The following is a 22405-nucleotide window of genomic DNA, read 5'->3' on the forward strand; positions in this document are numbered from 1 at the left end:
GTCCTGCCAGGATCCTGCTCCAGCACGGGCATCCTACAGGGTCACAGTTTCCTTCAGGCACCCAAGTGCTCTGAGTTGGGGCATGCAGGAGGATCCACTGGGGACATGAATGGGCTGCAGGGGCACAGCTGCTTCACCAGGGGCTGCACCAGGGGCTGCAGGGGGATCTCAGCTCTGGCACCTGAAGCCCCTGCTCCCCCTCCTTCTGCACTGACCCTGGTGTCTGAAGAGTTTCTCTCACATAGTCTCACTCCCCATTTTTTCTGCAGCAGTGCAGCAGTTGTTTTTTTTTCTGGCTGGAATGTTTTCTCTGTCTGACATGGAGAAAGGTTCTAGAATCTTATCCCAAAAGCCTTCCCTGTGGCCCCCCCAACTACTAAAGCCTTGCCATACAAGCCTGATATACCTAAGTAAAGTATTAAAATATTTATTTAATGGCAGAACATTAGGTCCAAACTATTTTCAACGTGTAGTCATGCTGAACTTGACTGCAAGATATTTTTAGTTCAGCTTTGCAAGCATTAAAAGAAAACTGCAGTAACTACCAGTGAAGAAGTAGAACCTGAGTCAAGTAAAAATCAATTATTTAAAACTCCTGATATATTCCTTCATCCAACAAATATAAAAATCAGAAATACATACAAGGGAAGGGAAATGAGAAGGGAAGGGACAAGGAGAGAGAGCTGTCCAGTATTTATTTTCTTTTGTAAATGTTTAACTTTTAACAAATAGGGGTAAATCCCCTAACCTGCAGTTTCATGGGAATATCTTCTATTTACATTTCTGTTAATTTATTTCTTCATTCAACCAGAAATGGAAAACATAATCCCTTGCTAAGTTCATTGTGGAAATCACATAGCATTAAAAAACAATCATGATTTAAATCAAAGATAAAGATTTTAAAAGTGGGATTGGACCCCTGTGTTTCGCTTAAATAAGAATCTGAGAGTGAAAAGCAACTGTGAAGATTTCTCCCAGCTTGTGTTACAAGAAACTTAATCCATTTATTTTCTACTATGATGTCCTGCTAACAGGAAACAAGCACAAACTAATTAAATGCTTCAATTCTTTATTTAAATGCTTATGCTGCATCCCAAAAGAGAAGCGTGTCCACTACAAGTTGCTCTAGTGGATATTTTGGATTTTAAGCTTTGGTTATAACAGATGTGCAGCAGTTTTTGGCAAATTAGTAGTTATGGTTACAGTAAATGGAAAACAGAAGCAATTATGGCAATAAATTATTTCAAAAATATTAGATAATCAAGATGAGTTGCTAGGTTTCTAATGGCGACTGAACAAATCTAGACCTGTAAACCTAGAAGACAAGACCAAAAAAGTGAAAAAATTAGCATCAAAGGAAGACATTTTGTAGAAAGATTTATTGTTTCCAGATGCCAGTTGGAGCTCATACTCTGTGAACACCAGTTGGGTTTATATTTCACAAAAGCTTCTTGTCATGATTTGTGTTTTACATATTTGTAATCCTTAAGTTTTAATTGCATTACAAAATTATGACATGGAAGATTACTTTTGTTTCATACCAGTGTGCCCAAGTGAGATCACTAAACTCCAAGAAGAGTGTAAATGGTGAAAGAATTTGAGTGTTTTGTTTGTGGAACCAGCTTCCACCCAGCCTTGGAACTAATTGATTTTTTGAAATAATTTATTTACAGAATTTACTTTGATCATACGTTGGGGTGTTTTTGTTTGCATTTTCTAAATAGCTCTTTGGTTTACTTTATTATTTGTCTTGTACCAACAGATTCATAAAACTTGAGACAGGTTCCTTTAGTCAGAGAAAATGACAGACTCCTCTAATGAGGGGTGTCTGACACTGGAGATAAAGAAGAGAAGAATGTACTAATCTTGAAGCAGAAAGTGCATCAACTGAAAATATTTACTGTTCCTATTAAAAATGAATTAACAAAAACAGGTGGCCTTTTAATTGAAGCCTTTATCACTCTTTGCTCAATTTCATTTAAATGCAAATTTGAAATCCTTTCTGTAAGCCAATAGAAAGTTGCAACTGAAGAAGAACACCATTTTACTAATGATGCAATTACGTGGTAAACTATTAGGCTTATTATGGGATAGGCTGGAAATATTGAGGCATTCAGAGAAGACCCTCTTTTTTGAGTATACATTTGTAAACTCATCACCAATACAAGATACTTTGTTGAGTTTGGTAGGACATTTATTTCAATGCAGCCTTAAATGTGGTGCCCTTTATTTCTTTTGCGCTGTATATCTCCTTTTTCTCTTTAGAAGGGGAGGTTTATAGTCAGAAAAGCCAAATCCTGTCATAGCTGTAAAAAAAACAGGTTCATTAATACTGAGGTCTGACTTTGCAGGCTCAGTTCAGTTCCTGGGTAAGTAAGTTAAGGGCCTATATGAAAACTGAAGCTTGCAGATGCTTGCTAAGTGGTGATTTCTGTGCAGGGTGATTCTTCTTCTGTGCGATCTGGAGACGTGATTTGTGGATCCTTCTGGAATACTGCTCCTCTTCTCTCTTCTCTTCTCTTCTCTTCTCTTCTCTTCTCTTCTCTTCTCTTCTCTTCTCTTCTCTTCTCTTCTCTTCTCTTCTCTTCTCTTCCCCTTCTTTCACAGAAATCTGGTCCTTTTTATCTGCTTGTCAAAAAGTTAACATCCTAGCATGCTAACTTTGATCTATATTTATATATGGAGCAGATTTCATAATTAGGTTGAATTTTTCTTTCAAACATATGTAGTCCATACTTGGGTGAAACATTTTCCTAAAAAGATTGTCATAAAATACCTGAGAGGAAGGCAACCTTGTTCTGGCTGCTCCACATAGTTCAGGCAAAATATCTGGCATAAGAAACAAAACTGGTCTTCCTGTGAGTAAAATCTGAGCATTTAGAATTTAAATGGAAACAGACAAACAAACAAAACTACATACAAAACCCCAAACAAAACAAAACTCCCAAACGACAATCATAATAAAAAATCAAAATACTACTCTGTTGTCACAGACATCTCTGATAACACTAACTGGCTTTTAAGAAAGAAGAATTAGACTCTTGGAGCCAGTACCAGTACCTAGAATCTGCATAGTGTGCTCGGTGTTTAACTATGTCCCTTTATTTGGGTTTTTGGGTTTTTTTTTAATTCTAGTTTTATGAAATATATATAAACTAAATAAATGCAAACCAAACAGACCAATAGACAAAAAAGCAGGAAAAAAAGGGAAAACCCCTCACAATGGCATGTAGATGTCAATATAAAAGGGCCAAAAAAGAAATCACAGCTAGAGAAATAAAATTATTTGTACCTTAGAGACAGTTAAAGACAAAGAAATGATAAGAGAAATACAATTGTTATTTATAGTAATATTTATCCCTCTTAGGCTATTAGGGAATATTTCTACTGAGTTTTCCACTTCTGTGCTGCATCTTCATGCTAAAAGAAATCAGAACAAGCATTTTAGAAAGGTGTCACATATACCTTCCATGATTCAGCTATCACAGGTTAGTGTGGTAATTTCTGACCATGAACAGGAATATTTTTCATCTGTTGGGGAAAAAAAAGAAAAATGTAGTAGGCCATATCAAAACTCTCAGGACTGTATAAAAAGCAATTTTTGCAGCTTCCACGTTCAAAAGTTCACATCAGAGGTGTGGTTGCATGTGATTTATTTTGCATATGAAAGAAATAGTCTCATGACTTTCCATATTAATAATCCACTTTCATTATAATATTAAGTACACTGGGAAGGATGATACATCACCCAGGGTAATATAAGTTGACATATACAAAGGAAGCGTAAGAAAGCTTAGCTCCTGATATTGCTATTTTGCTTCTGGGTATCTCTGAAATGCTGAATGCATTTTTCATTTGATCTTAGCTTAATGCAGGCATCAGCTGTTTTCAGAGGGAAAAGCAGAATTAAAAAAAAATCCAGCCATCATTCAGCCAAACATTTAACTCAAAGAGTTTTCCAGTAATTGGTGAACTATTGAGATTCCTCTGACACCTACATAAACTGCTGTGCAGAAAATGGGTAAATTGAGGCATACAGTTAACAGCTGTCTCCATAGAAGCCCATTTAATTTATTACTAACCTGTTTTCTTTTCCATAACCAAGTCAAGGGCACGGTATTTGGATTTTTACTCCCTGCTTTCCTTGGTAGCAGGAGGGGTCCTTTCCAGGCTGCAGAGGCAGACGAGGCAGCAGGCAATCTGCAATGGCTGATTCAGCTTCTTCTCCCTGAGTGAGGAACTAATCCAATTGACACACGGTGAAGTAAACACATAGTGACATATTTGTAGACAAACTGTCATACTCTCAATTATTCCTTCCAAAAAATTATTTCTGAACTGCAGGCATGGAGTTTTAAAAGTCTGCCAGCCTCAGCAGCTAGTACATGTCTATGAGACCCAATCACGAGGGGGTAAAGATAATTTCAGAACCATGTAGTACATTTCCTTTAATCTCCTAGTAAATCTCCCTTGCACATTGCACTGAAAAAAAAAGTGCAAATGTTCTTTTCACAGTATACATATTTTAGTGTAACTTGTGTTCTAAAAATTTAAATTTTTTGTTTCCTTTCTGTTCTTTGTTACATATTTGATTTATTATTTGAAATGCAAGCTGACTTTTTCCTGTCTTAAAATGTTTTTTCCTACCCCAAAACATATGCAGATCATATTTGAAAATGTCTATCTTGGTTTGGCATGTACTAAATAGGTTGGATTTTCAAAATAAAAATTGTTTTTATTTTTTTCTCACTGAACACTGGACTCATGCAGTGCGATGAAATCAGGACTCAACCTGCCTTGCAAGGAGCCTCTAAATTACAGTGTTGTTATAGTAGAGGCTGGGTATAGACCCCTTTGAGCCTTTTGCAACAAAGGAAAAGTAAACTATTTAAACAGGGTGATGTACTTATCTGTCAAGCGGTACCACATATCCTTCTGTGTGAATGCCTCCTTTCTCAAGAGGAGTTTTATCATGCCCTGCCATTACACACTTGTAAGGGATAAAGAAGGAGTTCTTTTCTAGAGCATTTACTGAAGATTCCCTTAGACTGTAAATACTTTCAACTACAGTGCTGTTAGAAACAGGGCCAAGCAAGCAGTTGCTGTGCCCAAGTTCATTAACACAGCTGCAGAATTTGGAGTAAAGATGAATTTCCCTGGGCACTAGAGAAATAAAACATCAAGAGGTGTTCATGGCATGGTGAATTCTTCTTAGGCAAGTCCCTAGGGTGCCCTTCTCTTTGTTTTCGTGGGCTTAGGTGAGAGTTTTTGTGGAGGGTTTTAGAGCTTGTGATTTATGAGGCAGATCATCAAACATATTTAGTTACTTCAATAATTCATGCCTAACCTTCAGTTAAGTCAAGATTAGTTGATAAGATTTATGTATCTGAGGAAAGAATTTTTAGAAACTATCTAAGTCAGGCACTATTTGAGCTAATTATCACTGATGTGCAGAGCAAAGGCTGGGAATTACCTGGTAAAAGGAGGCAGAGATGAGTAAGCATCTCTCAAATTACATGTAGCTTGTTTCTTTTGGCTTTTGGAACTGTGGATCATAATCTCAAATTAAGCTCCTGTTCAAAGTTCCCTGTTAAGCAGAGACATTTTTACTCCCTTTCCTTTGAGAAAAGACAAAAGTACAAAATTAACAAAAATCTGGAGAGAGGATTGTTAGTAGCTTGGCAGGTTACCCACTAGTGCTGTAGGAAACTTAAATCCCTTATGTGGATGCAGAGAACTTCAAGAGCATCTCTATTACAAGACTGTCCTGAGTAAGCTAAAGGGTGAATTTTTTGATCCTGAATATTTTATATGTTTCCGTCTTCACCATTATCTGTTTGCTACTCTGGTACAAATCTGACTTTCTAATCTCCTTTGGAGCTACTACATAATACACAAAAAAAGTTTTACTTATTGGGAGAAAGAGAGAAATATGCTGCATTGTCTGGTGAGCACTCCCATAATGTCTATGTCCAGGTCTGTACTGCTGTGTAATCTGTCAGACTGTTTGTTGTTTTGTAGGGGCTTTTTTCTCAGCATGCTGTGAACTAAAGGATCATGTGCTTGTAATAAGAAAGTGTTTCTCCTAGAACAGTCTGAAACTCTGACAAATTTTAACTTGAACAAGAGTTGCAAGTGACTAATTAGCTCCTGGCAGGATTCAGCTCCAGCACCTTGTGTGTGCAGAGTCTTACAGTCTAGGCAGCAGAGAACTGGCTCTAAAATGCCACTAGTAGTTAAATGGAAACTGAAAGGGATCATGAAGATTGATGCCTATTCCAGAATAAATATTTAGATGCAGAGTAAGGTTGAAGTACTTTTTTGGTGGGGGCAAAAAAATTACACAGAATTTAAATGAAAGGGGAATATATTTAGTTCTGAACACTTAATCATTCTCTACTAGAAGTTCCCAGTTCAAGTTCAGTTCAATGAAGCTGTTGAATATCCACAGTGAACCTGCATGGCAGCAATCCTCTTGTGCTCTATCAGAATTCTTAATGCTTTCAGTTACCTGAAAAATTTACTCTTTGAAAAGAGTATTAGAAGACTGAAGCAAATGACATCCGTGCTTCTAATTACTGAAAACAATCCTGTGCTTCAAAATATTTTCTTATTGTTCTTTGAAGGTGTGCTAATGTTTACTGTTCCAATGAAGAGCAGTTTTGCTTAGCTAAGCAATGTACTTACACTGAGTCTCTGACATAGCTTTTTCCATCTTGTCATCTTTCCTTTTTTTTTCATCCCTTGTTAATTAGCTCAGTCATCAGGAATACTGTCATTTTCCTCATAATTAATTTTCAAATCTATATCTGTATCTCATTTGTTTTACTAATTCCTTGAGTCTTTGCTGCATTTTTAGGAGATAGTACTTCAAAATGTGATGTAAAAGATCTCAGAGCCTCTAATTTTTGCTTTAGACTAGCTTTAAAAAAACATGCAAAGAACAGTGAAGTTTCTTGCAGATGTCCTGAAATAAGTCTTCTTTATCACTCCAGAATGCAAAATGGCAGCAGTGTTTTGCATTCAGTAGGCTTGTAGCAATGCATAGGCTCAAAAAAAGTGTTACAAAAGAAAAACCACAATGTTTAGGTGAAAAATTCTATGCACATATGTGCTATGAACATACAGTGGCTGGCTCCATGAAACATTTCCTAGTGTCTACCCTGCCTTTGCCTTTGCCTTTTGCCTTTGCCTTGCCCTGTGTACGGTTGTTTCCATCTATAGAAAAAATATTGTCACAGCAATTTTTTCCCCACTCTGTTTTTACTTTATAGAAGACCAAGTGACTGCATAAGCTGTAAAGAATGAAGGAATCAAGTTGCAGATGTTCATGCCTACATGTGCACACGCACACAGGGGAACTGCCAAGACCCCATCCGGATGCCACACTCCCGAGAAAGGAACATGATGACAGCTCAGTATCACACTCTGCCCCCCCTACAGGGGTCATAGGAAATAAATTCTTTATCCAGCTGCAAGTGGATTAGGGAGAGCATTAAACAGGGACAGAAAATGGCTAGGACTCAGCTGTTAACACCTCTCAGAAACAGGGACATGCACCAGAACTTTAAAGGCAAGAGATGAGCTTAATATCTCACCATGGTGGTGTCTTTACTAGAAATGTGTTCCCACAGTTATAATCACCTGCAGCCTGGGAATCCTTCTTAGGATGAGATCAACAGCTGAAGTGCTGTAGCTGCAGATTTCTTTTCTAAATATCATTGTCTCTGTTTTGCTGATAGGGAGCATGAAGGGCTCTTTGAAGGTCATGGAGAGGCTTGGATAGAGGAGGAATAGCAAAGCTACTGTGGCTCTCAGCCTAGTCCCAGATACTTTCAGACATATATTCATTGTGAGGCATATCATTCTTATATTATTAATTATTAAAAGAAAGTTCATATATAATTTGACCTTATTTTATTTAATTTTCCTCTGGTAATACTTGAATGCCAGTATTTCTGGTATTTCAGTTTTTCTTTACATGTTTACCACCAGTAGAAAAGATATTTTACGTCTCATGTTTTGTCATTTCTATAATGTATGTTCATCTTATCAAAATAAAGAAATACTATTTTTTGCCATATAAATTACTTACAAACATTCCAAGTAAATATTTCCTTCCTTCCTTCCTTCCTTCCTTCCTTCCTTCCTTCCTTCCTTCCTTCCTTCCTTCCTTCCTTCCTTCCTTCCTTCCTTCCTTCCTTCCTTCCTGCCTCCCTCCCTCCCTCCCTCCCTCCCTCCCTATAGGGGATAATACATGAAACAGAGGAGATATACAAGAGGGACAGAAACAACTTGGTTTCTCCTGGAAAGCAAGAGTTTAAATTACTAAATACTGAGAATGGCAAAATGAAGTCCAAATGCCAGCTACCTTCAGGACAAGATTAATATTTTGTTTGTTCATTATTTTTATGCTTTGTTTTTCCCCAAATACTGTTGTTATTTCTCTATTTTATTTTAAGAGCAATAATTACACTGATTTCTGCTTTGGTTAATTATTTCTGTAATACCTTTACCCTTTGTGAAATGTATCTTCTTGGAAACCTTGGAGACAAAAAAGAACACTTCCAAATCAACCAAACCAACTTCACAACAGAACTGAAAGTCAGTCTATCTTCATTTTTTTGCTCAGTAAGCTTTGTGGAATTGGAAAGGAAATAAATAAATAAAAACCCAACACTCTTACAAACTTCTGAGAATGGTGATTTCAAGTATTGGCTCAACAAGTACTTATTTTCTATAAAATTTTGGGAGATAATTTATGAGCAGTTGTGTTAGTTAAATGCTAAAAAAATTCCAGGTAACCCTTGTTAACTGTACCCAAGCACCAAATCCACCCAGCATTAGAATGTAAAATGTAGTCTTGAAATATGAGAAAAAGGAAAAAAAAAAAAAAAAACCAAAAAACCAAACCTGATAGTAAATATGGAACATAAAAGAAAAAAGAGCAGGAGCAAAAGACAGAAAAATGAGGCAGAAGAACACTGTGTAAGAAAATAAATTATCAAATTTACAGAGTTTACCTAATGAAAGTACAATAGAAGATATTATTAAACTAAAGATTATGTTCCAATTATTTGAATTATGAACTTCCTAAAAGTTCAGTGAAAGAGACCTTTTGAGTCTCTCTCATCTATTACAACATCTTTTTGCAAAACATTTCTTGCTGACTGCAAAATGAAAGAATGTGAAGGTTGATATTTAATAGCCTGGAGCAGCTACAATCCACGGAGCCACAAAGGTATAAGGCTGACACTATACAGAAAACGTTTCTGATGAACATTCTTGATATGTTCCAGGAAAACAACTGAATACTTATCCAGTCCATCAATTATTTTTATGTCAGACAACAAGAGTGTAATGCTACAGTCCTTGATCAAGAATGGAGTCAATTGATTAAATTTCCAAGTCAAGATTGTCTTTTAGTATCCATCACTAGCTATGAGTAACATAATATTCCAGTAAAAACTGTCTGAAACCTTTTCCCTAATACAAGCTTGTTTTCCTTGCTTGTGACAACCAGGAATCAGGGCAGAAGATATTTCTACATACTAGCCTGGAGTGTGAAGTCCCCATGAAGTACTTGGTGAGAACATGATTGATATCTGGAAGAAACCTAAAAATTCTGTGTTATTGATCTTTGAGGAAGTTTACAATTTAAATCACTAAAACTTTTTTTTTTTCAATGTAACTATCTCTTCCTTTTTCCTCAACTTTTCCTGAAGTATTCTAAACAGGTTTTACATCTGCTCCCTTCAGTATTTTTATTTTTTTATGCACTGTCTTTTCCATAGTTAGGAAATTATCATAAGAGGAGAAGATATCTAAATGAAGTCAGAAAAACAGCAGTGATGAGCAACCAGTTTCCACAAATATCTGGAAAACAACTATGGCTTTCTATGCCAGCATGTAAATTTGCACACATATACATACTCAAACACCACTCTCACATACTTAACATATCAAATAAACCATCAAACAATTATAGAAGATAGCAAAAAGGAAATAACTACTAAAAAAACACTGTTAGTATAGAGTAATTCCTACTAACTAGTTATAGCTTTGTAAATTGCTGGTATGCATTTAAAAAAAAAATCCGACCATCATGATGTAGTTCTAGAAACTAAAAGCAATTTCCAAAGCAAATAATATGTACAATAGTACTACATGGTAAATTGGGAGCAGCTGCTGTTACTGACATTACAGATGGTCACAAAGTGTATAATTTAGGTTTTCTGTAACAGTAAGTGGAAAAGCCGTTTAAACATAGATTCATAATTTTATTTTTTTCCAGATCTCATTATTGTGGACATACGTACTCAAAGTCTGCGTTTGTACCCATTTTTATTATGAATTTGTTTGCATGGTGTTTGCTTCTTGGATTTTTTATGGATTCTGTAGGAAGGTGATTGTTTCAGAGCATTGCCTGCTTTTCAACATAATTGAAATTTGGAAAGAGTCAAGCTCTCTGTAGCCTAGATGCAGCCCATCTGAAGCTCAGGAAATACATGGTGAAAGATGAGAAATTTACCATATTTAACACTAGAATCAAAAAATCATCCATGTTGGAAGAGACCCTCAAGAATATCCAATCCAACTGTCCACCCAGCACTACCACTGTAACCCTTAACCACTAAACCACATCACACAGCACCAGATCCAGATGCCTCGAAAACACCTCCAAGGAGGGTGACTCCACCACCTCCCAGAGCAACTTATTCCAATGCCTGAATATCCTAAAAAAAAAATAATTCTAATAGCTAATCTGAATCTCCCTGGGCTCAGCTTTAGGACATTTCCTCTAGTCATGCATCACTTCAGGTGTGGTATAAGAGGCTGGCCCCCACACAACCACCTTTCATGGAGTTGTAGAGAGTGATGAAGTCCCCTTGAGCCTCCTCTTCTTGAGACTAAACAAACCACCTCCTTCAGCTGTTCCTCATAAAACACACTCTCTAGTCCTTTCATGAGCCTTGTTGCCCTTCTCTGGACACCCCCAAGCACTTTAATGTCCTTTTGGAAGTGAGGGCCCAAAATGGAACACAGTACTTGAAGTGCAGCCTCACCAATGCTGACTACAGTGGGATGATCCCTTCTCTGCTGACTACACTTTTCTTTATACAGGCCAAGATTCCATTGCCCTGCTTGGCTACCTGGACAAGCTGCCAGCTCAGTTGGTGTCAACCAGCCCCTAAGCTGGTGTCAACCAACCCCCAAGCCCCTTTCTAACAAGCATCTCTCTTTACTCCTCCTCCAGTCTGTAGTATTGCCTGGGCTTGTTGTCACCCAAGTGCGTTTCACCCTCTTGAACCTCATGTAGTTGTCCTTGACCCATTGCTTGAGTCTGTCCATATCCCACTGGAGAACCTTTCTGCCCTTGGACAGATCAATGGTCCCACCCAATTATATTCCAGGATTCCACCCATCCAAGCTGTGAGCAGACAGTTGTTTTTTTCTAAGATGTGGTGGGACATGGAGTCAAATGCTTTACTGAAATATAGTTACACAGCATCCATGGCCTTTCCCCATCTGCTGAGTGCATCCCCCTGTTAGGGGAGATGGAGAAGGAGAAAGGGAAGGGGAAGAAGAAGGAGAAGAGAGATCTGGTTGAACAAGCAGAACCTGCCTTTTGTAAATTCATTGGCTGGGGTTGGTCCTCTGGTTATTGTGTGTGTGCTGTGCCATGGCACTCAGGATGATCTCATCCATAACCTTTCCCAGAACTGAGGATAGGCTGAAGGGTCTGTGGTCATCCTTCTAACCCTTCTTGGAGAATGTTTGCTAATTTCCAGTTAGCTGGAACTTTTTCAGCTAACCAGGGCTGTTAGTAGAAGATACAGTTGAGCATTTATCTACTGCAAATAAATCAAAGTTATTCTTGTGCATAAAACACAGTGAATGGAGGGACAAAAAGTTATTGAAGCCGTTCTTTACATTGTCTAGGGAAAAAATAACCTAAACACAAACCAAAAAACTACTGCAATCATATTCCCCATCTTCCTCCCAACAACAACCAAAACATCCTCCCAAGCAACATCAAGAAAAAATAGAGTCAATGTGAAGACACGTCTTTGCAGAGAGACTCCAAGAATGTTGGATAGTCTGAGTGGGATTCATCTCATCTATGCTTAAGCCATGGGAAGGCCTAGCCATGTAAGCTCAGCTCATCCTCTGAACTGCTTTTATGATTTAGTGAAAAGAGATAAGACTCTGCAGAGGTTGATTTATCCAACTATCTTAGACACCTGTCTGGAGATGAAGTAGGTGAATCACTGTCATGGTTTGAGAGGAAGTGAGTTTTTTGGGATGCTGTGGTCAAACCAATAGGTGCTCAGATTTGAATATTGGTACCTGGTGTGGCCACTGAGGACATGCATACACCTCTGAGAACACAGGGGGTTAAAAGCAGAGAACTCCCAGGAAAACTCTTCTTGGGTTCTGGTGGTGAAACAGGCCAGACCTCCCCTGCCCAGCTGCTGTGGCTGGGCGGGGCAGGGGAAGCCATGCAGCAGGGTGAGGTAGGCCTGGGCCCTGAGGATGGAAAGGTGTAGGAGCACCAAGAGACATCGGGCAACCCCCTCCCAGGAGAGAGAGCCGGTGTCTGCACCTGTGCCACCTTGAAATTTGATAGCAGGGCTGGCCTAGAAGGAGAAGGGGCGGGGGGTTGCGGCAAGAAGGTGCCCGGCAGGGCAGCTGTGGGAGTTCTGGAAAGGCAGAGACTGAGGTTTTTAACCCTTTTCTTGGATGATGGAAACCTTACAAATGCTGATCCTCCTGGAGTTGAATGAGAAGAGATAGAGATGAGATAAGAGGAAATAGGCCACGAGAGAAGTGGAGAAGGAGAAGGGGTGAGCGGAGGGGATGGAGTGGCCTTTGGCTGGACTTTTCTTGTATAGCCATGGACAGAACCATTTTTTTTCCCGTGACACAGAGACTGCATCTAAGGGGAGGCAATGGCTCGGAGCCAAGAGAGTTCAGTGTTGTTATGTGAAGGAGTGTGTGAACAGAGACAACGGGTGAGGAGAGTGGTCAGTGCCCTTGATCTTCAGTGGAAGAGAAGATCTCTGTTCTTGAGACCCCTCGGCCCCAGGGGGTGAATTTGGGGGGGGCAAGTGTCCTGAAAGTGAGAGACTGTGCTTTTTTTGGAACTGGAAAAAGCACCCTTAAAAGGAAAACCCTAGAAGCAGCTCTGGTCCATGTGCAGTAGTGAGAGCACTGGGCATGGAAGGAAGATGTCACGATGGCAAATAATATCCGGGCGGTGCCACATGTCACATGGAAACACACGAGGTCTCAACTGTGTTTCCAGGGGAAGCCTATGGCACAAGAGGGACTCCTCACTCCTTGATGAACTGAGAATTGATTATCTAAAGGGTGGTGATGGACTGAGAGTTGGTGATCTGAGGGATAGATGTATTGGAAATTTGGTGGGGGGAGGAGGAATGGTTTTGGAAGGTTTTCATTCTTTCTGTAGGTTTCTTTTTACATATAGTTGCAGGTTAATAAAGTTTTCTCTTCTTTATTCCTAAGTTGGAGCCTGCTTTGCTCTATTCCTGATCACATCTCACAGTGGACACCAGGGAGAATGTATTTTCATGGGGACACCGGCATTGCACCAGCGTCAAACCGTGACAATCACTCAATCACTCTCTGCAGGAACCCTTCTCTCCACCAATGACCAAGCATGCCTGTTTGAAAATCTGTGACTAGGTCCTTATGCTTGTGGATTCATAGACTTCACAGCACTGACTGCAGTTTGAAAGCTGGAGAAGAACAAAACGTTTGTTTAGTGACTATAAGAAATCCTTCTTTATGTTTGTGCTAAGAAATGGTACAGCATTTTCACCCTTTGGAAAGTGCTGCATATTGAACATGAAAGACCAAGAAAAAAGTTATTATTCAAGTTGTTATCATTGAGCTAAACCTATTGTTGTGGTTTTTGTGCCAGTCTTACTAAAGTGCCACAAGTTGAGGTGGTCCTTGAAGCTCTTGGTGTACTCCTGTTTTATCACATACTCCCGCTTCACTGCTATATTTGCAAAAGCACAACATAATATTTATAACTCCTGATTATCCTAGAAGCATAAATATCTCAAGGATGAAACACTAAGTGCTGACCTGAACATTGACAGAATGTTCTTGACAATACAGTGACAGGTGATATGTTACTCAAATCCCATCATCAAATCCCCCATCAGAGCTGGACCAAAATTTAAGAATTTAGTTATCATGCACACCTCTAGTACTATTCTATCTGTGCATAGTTAGAGAAAAATGTACCTTTTACTACCAATTAAAATGGTTAAACCATCATCTTTCTTTCCTGAATTTGATTTGTTGACACCTGCATCCTTCGGCATGCTCTTATATATATGTACTGAGCATACACTCCAGCTTTCTATGACTAAATTGTTAAGCAAATCTTTCCTCTGCCTTTTGTTGTTGTTGTTTGTCCCCAGATGTGCCTTTTTTTTTAATCAAAGTGAAACAAGCTTAACCAAAACCAACTCTATCAGGACATTTTATCATTAAAGTTAGAGGCTTGGAGAGGGATTCATCTGTCCTACCTCTGGCAAATAAAAACTTCATTTATAAAACTAAAGTACTCACCCTAGGCTGACTATATAATCCATAGTGAAATAGACCAGAGATACCTCCCAGAATAGCTGTCTGGGATAATCAGCAGAAGCCCCATCCTCTTACCACTAACTACAAAGGGAAACTAGATAGATTAGTCCAGATTTGAATGTCTTACTTTCAAATATCTAATTAGGCAATGAGAAACTCACGCTAGGACTCAACCCTAGCTTGTCAGCAGAGGGATTTGGACTTCAGTCCTTTGTAAAATAGAAGAAAGTTCTTGAACGAAAGCTTTGTTTGAAAAGAGCCACCCCTTCTCCAGCTTTAACTGCCTGCAGAGACTAACTCCAGGAGAGAGCTTAGTCCTCTCTCCTCCATATGGAGAGGGGTGCCCCACATTACCCTAGAGTGAAATGCTTTGTTCTTGTTGAATTCTAGCCACATCACACTTTTTAAAATACTTGACTGAAAAAAATCTCCAATTCCTTATTATTTGAGTGGCCAATACAAAGGACCCCTCCAGGAATTTAATGCTTGTCAGTGTCTTAAATAACAGATGAAAAGGCTTCTTAAAAAAAAGCTTCAGTGGTGGTTAGTCTTAAATTTGTGTTATGGGGAAAAAAATGGGATCTAATTCAGCTTATATTAAACCAGGGACCTAGCAGCCAAATACAGTGTTAACTGTGACCTTTATGATACAAGCTCATCTTTTATGCTGAATCAGTGATCCTAAGATGTTGTTTGAAAGGAAACCTTTCATACGGAGTTCATTGCTAAGCATTAATCTTTTTCAAAACACACTAAGAATCTATCAACACTGACCTTCACTGCTCTATATTACAATGGAATGAGACTGCTGATGGCTGAAGGGAATATTGCAACAGATTTGCTTCAAACTCAGCGTAAACAATTAACATAGGAACATCTGGGTTGCATACGTTTTCAGCATTGCTGGCTTGTACTCCTGCCTGGCACGTGTGTTTTTAAATGCATTTATTCACGGATATACATGTGCACATACACATAAAATGAGGGTTCGGATTGCTATACCCACAAAAACCACTGAGGCAAATAACTAACTTGCTGGGTGAATGGAAGTCAGCAGTGTCAGTTTTTTCATTTTTTGTGGAAGGAAAGGTGTTTGTAGCCATTTCACTATTTCCAATGAAGGTGGTGGATACTTATAAATTTTCATATTGACTGACGTGGAAAGAGAAGCAGAAGCAAAGTTCTTTCTAAAGGTGAATTCCTTTCCATATGCAAGTCTTTGCATTGCCTTTCACCTCACTTCATTTCTATAGCTCACCCAAACTACACTCACCTTTATTTTTTCTAAAATCTTGCTTACATACTCATTCATAAATGTCCTCAATGCCCTTTCCCTACAAATGGCATCATAAAATCCAGAAACCTCTCATGGTAATCCTAACTTTTCTCAGATTTCACATAGAAAACTGGAGTATTGTCTACATGTATATTTTTATATTAAAAAAGTGCTTTTCACAGATATGCTGTTTTAAGTTGGGGCATCAGGAGATGGTACGACAAATGAGGAGGAATTGAATTTCAGCAGAAACTCTGGGATAAGATCAATTTAATAATGAAAAAGAAGAACCAGGTATTCTCTGTTCTGGAGATGACATCTTAAAAAGAAATAAGTTGTTTATTTTAAGAGTGAATGAATGGAAGTGGATGTATGTGTGAATGTTAGGGAGGGAAAACAGGACAACAGTTTATTAAATATCGCCTTAAATTAAATATTGGCAAATATGTGAAAACTTTCACTCTGAAACTTCATATTGTCTATTACGCTTACAAATTAAAGTATGAAACAGATTTAATTTTGCCTCAAGAATCCCTCATAGTACCCATAACAAGACACTCACAATTTTCTGGTTCTTCCTCAAGGAAATGCACCACACACAGGCAAACTCATATCTACTGTCACTTTTCAATTTAAAATTAATCTTCACTGACTAGGTTTCAGGGAATAACTCACAAAAAGACTCTCAGAAAGTCAGGTTCACATTAAACAGAAATCTTCCTATTGCCAAACTGTTGATATTTTCATTTATTTCCTGACATTTAAAATCCCATCATCCAAGTACTGGGTGTACAATGATAACTCATTGCATATATCAAACAAAAACCATGTCTGTTTTCACAACTGAGCAGACTGATTTTACAAAATTAAGCCAGTGGTATAATATCATTTCAAAGAGGGAGAAGTTGTTGAGGTTTTTGTTTGCCTGAGAAGCAGGCATACATCAACTCAAGGCAGCTAACAGAATAATGACAAAAGAAGCACAATGCTCTTTCTGATTCCCTGCTTCCTCCTCCGGAGACTCAGGCTCATTTGGAGCGTTGATGCTTACCAGACTCTACAAAAAACACAGCAGCTGTTTTAGAGAGAGAAATCTCCATTTGCAACAACAACAAAAAATCAATTAAACAAGCACTTTAAAAGACAGCTAAAAAGTGCTCCAAATTTTACAGTCTATGATATATATATATACAATTTTTTTCCTAGTTTTAAACATACTTTTAAAAACAGAAAAACAACAATCCTTTCTAGAGCTACAACATCTCAAAGGAATTTAGCTCAAAACTTGAAAGCAGATTAACTGCCTTTTGTTGGCTTTGATAGAAACCTTTTGTGTGTCTGCACATCTATGGCTTTTAATAATAATGCAGGAATAGAAGTAATTTCTAGTATGCTTAACTCTTGAGTCCCAAAGAAAACTTCTCATAAGACTATGCCTCTGGGAAGGTAAAGGATAGTTCCTGCTGTCTGATTTACTTTCAGCCATTTCAAAACCTGTAGAAAGTATTAAGAGGAAAGAGATTCAGCCTATCAAGATGAAAGTTTGAAGGGGGAAAACAGGGTTTACTTTCCATTTTGCTTCTATTGCTGTGTTACCAATAAAAGAAAGAAAAACAGCCCTCAAAATCATGAAAATAATTTGGAGGACTTTTGTGAGTGTTCATTTTGTTCTTGAACATCTACTTTGTGATCCATGCTTTTATAGAGACACAACACCGATATAACACCTTTAACTATTGACCAAATATATATTTAGCATATTTACATTAATTTCCACTCTAAAAAATACTATAGATCATTGAATAAAAATATAACCCCTTCAGACAAAATAAAGAGGTTTTATTTACATTTACATATACTGTACATTTACTTATACCCTTTCAAAAATGCTTAAAGTTCTTTTCTCAGATAAATCATTGAGTTTTATTCATATTGCTGCAGTGTATAGAAAGCAGGGCATCATCCTACTATGAACATAAAGATAATTACTGTATCCAAAGTACTAATCTCAGAAAACTAAATTGTAGCACTGGGTTTTTGTTTGAGTTTGGATGGATTTTTGAGAAATGCAAAACTGTGGCCCCAACAAGGCAAATATTTCAAGCTTTAAAGCTAGAATGTTGAAATAATGACCTCTACAGAATCAGAATGAAAGAAAAACAAATGCCATTGTACAAACTGAAGTTGAAATAATGTAAAGAAAAATAATCTGTCCCAAGATTATAAAAAATAAACCAAACCTGTCTTAAGAAATAGCTTCCCTTCAAATATTTGCTCTCTCAACAATCTTTCCTTGTATTTCTCAGAGTATGTATATATATATATATATATATATATATACACACACACATACATATATGCATGCACATGCACATGTGTTTACTCACAATTTAACATACACACTAATATTTAGTAAAAATTTCAGTTCCACATTTCAGTGAAAAATGATTGTGTTCTGATGGAAAATTTGTCTTGTCATGTCAAGTCAAGGAAATTTGAGAACAAAAAAAGCATTGCTCTTTTTCTGTAGTCAGGGAAAAAAGTATTTCTCTACCTATTTCATAGTGTTAAATACCCAGCCAAAGGAAGAGGTTGAGTTTTACAGAGTCATTTTACACAAGCAGAGTTAGTGGATGCTTGCTCATTGCTTATCTGTGGTAAATTTTAATTTGACTGTTGATTTGTCTAGGGTGCATTGGAAGAGTTCGTGAATTCATTATATTTTTCTCATGAAGAAAGAAGCTGGTTCCTTTCTCAATGCACTTGTTCCATTCTGAAACTGAAGTTCTGACACCCTGCATGCTAGCCTGTCCAAATGGCAGTTTACAAAGCAGCTGACATTTGGCATTTCCATGTAAGACTCAGAAGAATGAACACATCTGCTTGTAGCTAGGCCTGAGAGAAGCTTTTTGGTTTTGGTTTGTCAAATTTTAGACAATATCTTGAAGCCTGATTTTCATCTCTCACTGGTATAGATCAGCTGTGAGCTCTTGGTCTCAATGAAGTCAGTGGGAGTTATGACTTCAGCAGAGACAGGATTTTCAGCCCACAAGTAATATTCTGAAACTAATGTTGTTACACTTCCAAAGAATTAGCATTAAAAAAGAAAATGCTATTTATTTTCAATTTTTGTATTACCAAAATTCCATGAGAATTGTTTTCTTTATAACCATTTTTATCCCCCTTGGGTTAAAACTTCTCTCTGTACTACAATCTAATAGCTAAAAAACCCTACAGCTGAATGGGAGTGAAAAGGAAGTCTTTATTTTCTTAAGAAGAGAATACTTACCTCCTTAGTTATATAAAATTCATGTTGTTCTAGAATTATATATTTACTTCTCAGGACTCCATGTGTGACATATCATTTCAAAACATACTTTAACGCATAAACAGTCTCTTTCATTTGTTCAACCTGTATCTTTCAGCCATCAAAATAATTAAAACACTTATATGATTCCATGAAACAATATATTGTTTGAAAATATTAATTTGCTCATGCAGGTAAGAAAGCCATGTCAATGAATAATACAAGACAATGTAAAACTAAATCCAGAACATCCTTAGAATGCCTGTTACAATGTAAACTTAAAGTGTAATATTTATAATTATAGAAAAGAATCTTTTTTTAAATATAGATGCCACCAAGCTGAGTGGTGTGCTTGTCACACCTGAAGGACAGGATGCCATCCGGAGGGACCTGAACAAGCCCAAGGAATGGGCCCATGTGAATCTCATGAGGTTTACCAAGACCGAGTGCTAGATGCTGCACCTGGGTCAGGGCAATCCCTGACATTAAGACAAGCTGGGGGATGGAAAGACAGAGAGCAGCCTTGCCAGTGAGGATGGGAATGGTGGTGGGTGAGAGGCTGGATGTGACCTGGCAATGTGCACTCACAGCCCAGAAAGTCAATGGTATCCTGGGCTGCATCCAAAGCATTGTGGCCAGCAGGGAGAGGAAGGGCATTCTGCCCATCTGTGCTACGTCTGTGTGACCCCACCTGGAGTGCTGTGTCCAGCTCTGCAGCACAAGGTAGGGTATCAACATGTAGGACTGAGTCTGGAGGAGGGGCACCAAGATTATTAGAGAGATGGAGCAACTCTCCTATAAAGAAAGGCTGAGAGAATTGGGGTTGTTCAGCCTCAAGAAGAGGAGGCTTCAAGATGACCAAATTGCAGCTTTTCAGTACCTGAAGGGAGCCTGATAAGGAAGAAAGAGAGAGAGAGACTATTCACAGGGGTCTGTAGGGACAGGACAAGAGGGAATGGCTTCAAACTGGAAGAGGGCAGGTTTAGGTTGGATGTTGGGAAGAAATTCCTTACTGTGAGTGTGCTGAGGCACTGGAACAGGTTGCCCAGAGAAGCTGTGGATGCCCCATCCCTGGAGGAGTGCAAGGACAGTCTGGATGTGACTTTCAACAACCTGGTGTAGTGGAAACTCTTCCTGCCTATGGTAAGGTAGTTGGAGCAACAGTTGATCTTAGAATTCCTTACCAATGCAACCCATTCTATGATTCTATAAATATAATGCTGTTTCCTTTCTTCCTTCAGATGAAAACAGAATAATTCTTAATTAAGATATATATAAATATTTTGCTACATTATAGACTATGAAATGGAATAAATCCAAAACAAATGGTATAGCTAACTAATTAAAAACTTAAATTTTTGGTATCTTTTTTAAACAGAAAATGTACGTGCATCTTAAAACCATTTTTTCCCATAGGTCATGAGATTTTTTTCAAGAAATTATTGAAACTATGTTTTATTTTTTTCAGGATTTCAGACTATTTTTCTCTTGGAAACATAGACATGCACAAAAATACTGATGTAATCCATGACACAAATGGCAGTGATTTAGCAAAATGGAGGTGATATTTAATATGTTTTTATCATACATAAAAATATTTAGCTTTGTAAATTTTCAGGTTTTGGGATTTTTCCTAATGTTGTAATTTGTCTAACATTCCCTATGATGGTTAATTGAGGAAAGTGTGAGTAGTAAAGAACAAAATGTTTTAATTGAATCATGAATATTCTATCTGCAAATGATATTTGAATATTCTAATTCTATCAGCATGATATTCTATCAATAAATTTTAGAACATTACAACAAAATAAACACACATATTTTAGAAAGAGTAGCTATAAAAAAACATTTCACAAATGTTAAATAATTTTTTTTTTTAAAATGTGACAATTATTAAGGACAATCTTATAATTCTTAACATATTTTTTACCCATTACATGTTCTAAGATGTTATAATACAACATTTTTTCATTTGCTTCAGAAAATCAGAGTCAAATTTAGACAGTGGTTGTTATGGTTATGTGGAAGGAACAAATTATAACCTGGCTTCTGAGTATCAAATAATTTTTTATTCGTATGTCCAGCTTGCTCCTCTTAAATTGAAATCCATGTTTTGAATTTTGTGGGATTTTTTGTGGCTGGAATATAGATTTCTACATGATTAATGGCTTTTACAAAATTTGGTAATTGAACATACCATATTTTCCAGTCTTTGTACAAGAAATAGTAAATTCATGATGTATAAATAAATTGTAAATAAAGTCCAATAAATAGTTTTCATAAAAATATGGAAGTTTAGAAATATAATGGCCAAAGTTTTTTTGAAAAATGAGTTTTGGTTGCAGATTCAATGTTTAAATTGTGGATTTTCCCCTCTCTATACTTTCTAAATGTAGGGCTGGAATATCACTTGAGACATGGGAAAATTCACATATAGAGTTCAAAATGCCTAGAATACATATACCATTTTTTGATATTTGTCTTCTTTGTGTACTCTGCACCCACATTCAAGACAGAGTCTGCTTTGAAACCATTGCAAACATCTCTATCTGTAAGGCAACCCTTATCTAAAATGCCTGATGTGCTCAGTTACATTGTGCTGCATCACGATAGGATGACTAATCATGTCATAAAAGTTAAATGAAATCTTCTAGCCAGGATGAAGAATGCATTTTAAGAGTTCCATATTTCAAGTAAATTATCTGTTCTTTCATAGTGACTAATGTTTGAGTGAAAGAAGCATTTTTTTTTTCCTGGGAAACTAGAACAGCTTGATTCTGCTCCATTAAATTCAATGGAAATGCTGCTATTTACCTTTCTGAGTTCAGGATAGGAGACTTCTGTGAGAAAGACAGGGACACATGTGAAAGTGTTTTAGAAGAAATCTCAATCTACTTGTGTATGGTTTTCTTTTTACCTCTGGCATACTATGTTACTCCCAAAGCTTTCAGTAGCAGAAGCATCTGCTCTTCAGTGCAGCACAGAGATCAAAAAAAACCAAACCATGGCATGTTGACTCTGTGCTTCTACATAGATGAAGTGGCATAATAGCTTATTTCTTTTATGAAGTGAGCAGTTTTTATTGATATAAATATTAATATATTTTGTATAAATAAAACACTGGAGTTCTAATATACTAGAAACTGAAGAATTTTGAGAATCCAACTAATTGTAGATATAACCTACATGTGAGG

General features: G+C 37.4%; 1 long non-coding RNA gene across 1 annotated transcript; it reads right to left on the minus strand.

The window, feature by feature from the left end:
* Positions 1-2433: 2433 nt before the first annotated feature.
* LOC143693682 (uncharacterized) lies at positions 2434-4232 on the minus strand. The gene is made up of 3 exons (XR_013181616.1): positions 4083-4232; positions 3466-3531; positions 2434-2625 (listed from the first exon to the last, which is right to left on the minus strand). It is a non-coding gene; the product is annotated as an uncharacterized LOC143693682 (long non-coding RNA).
* Between the last annotated feature and the right edge of the window lie 18173 nt (positions 4233-22405).

Source organism: Agelaius phoeniceus, chromosome 3 (genome assembly GCF_051311805.1).
Source record: "Agelaius phoeniceus isolate bAgePho1 chromosome 3, bAgePho1.hap1, whole genome shotgun sequence".
NCBI classification, from domain to species: Eukaryota; Metazoa; Chordata; class Aves; order Passeriformes; family Icteridae; genus Agelaius; species Agelaius phoeniceus.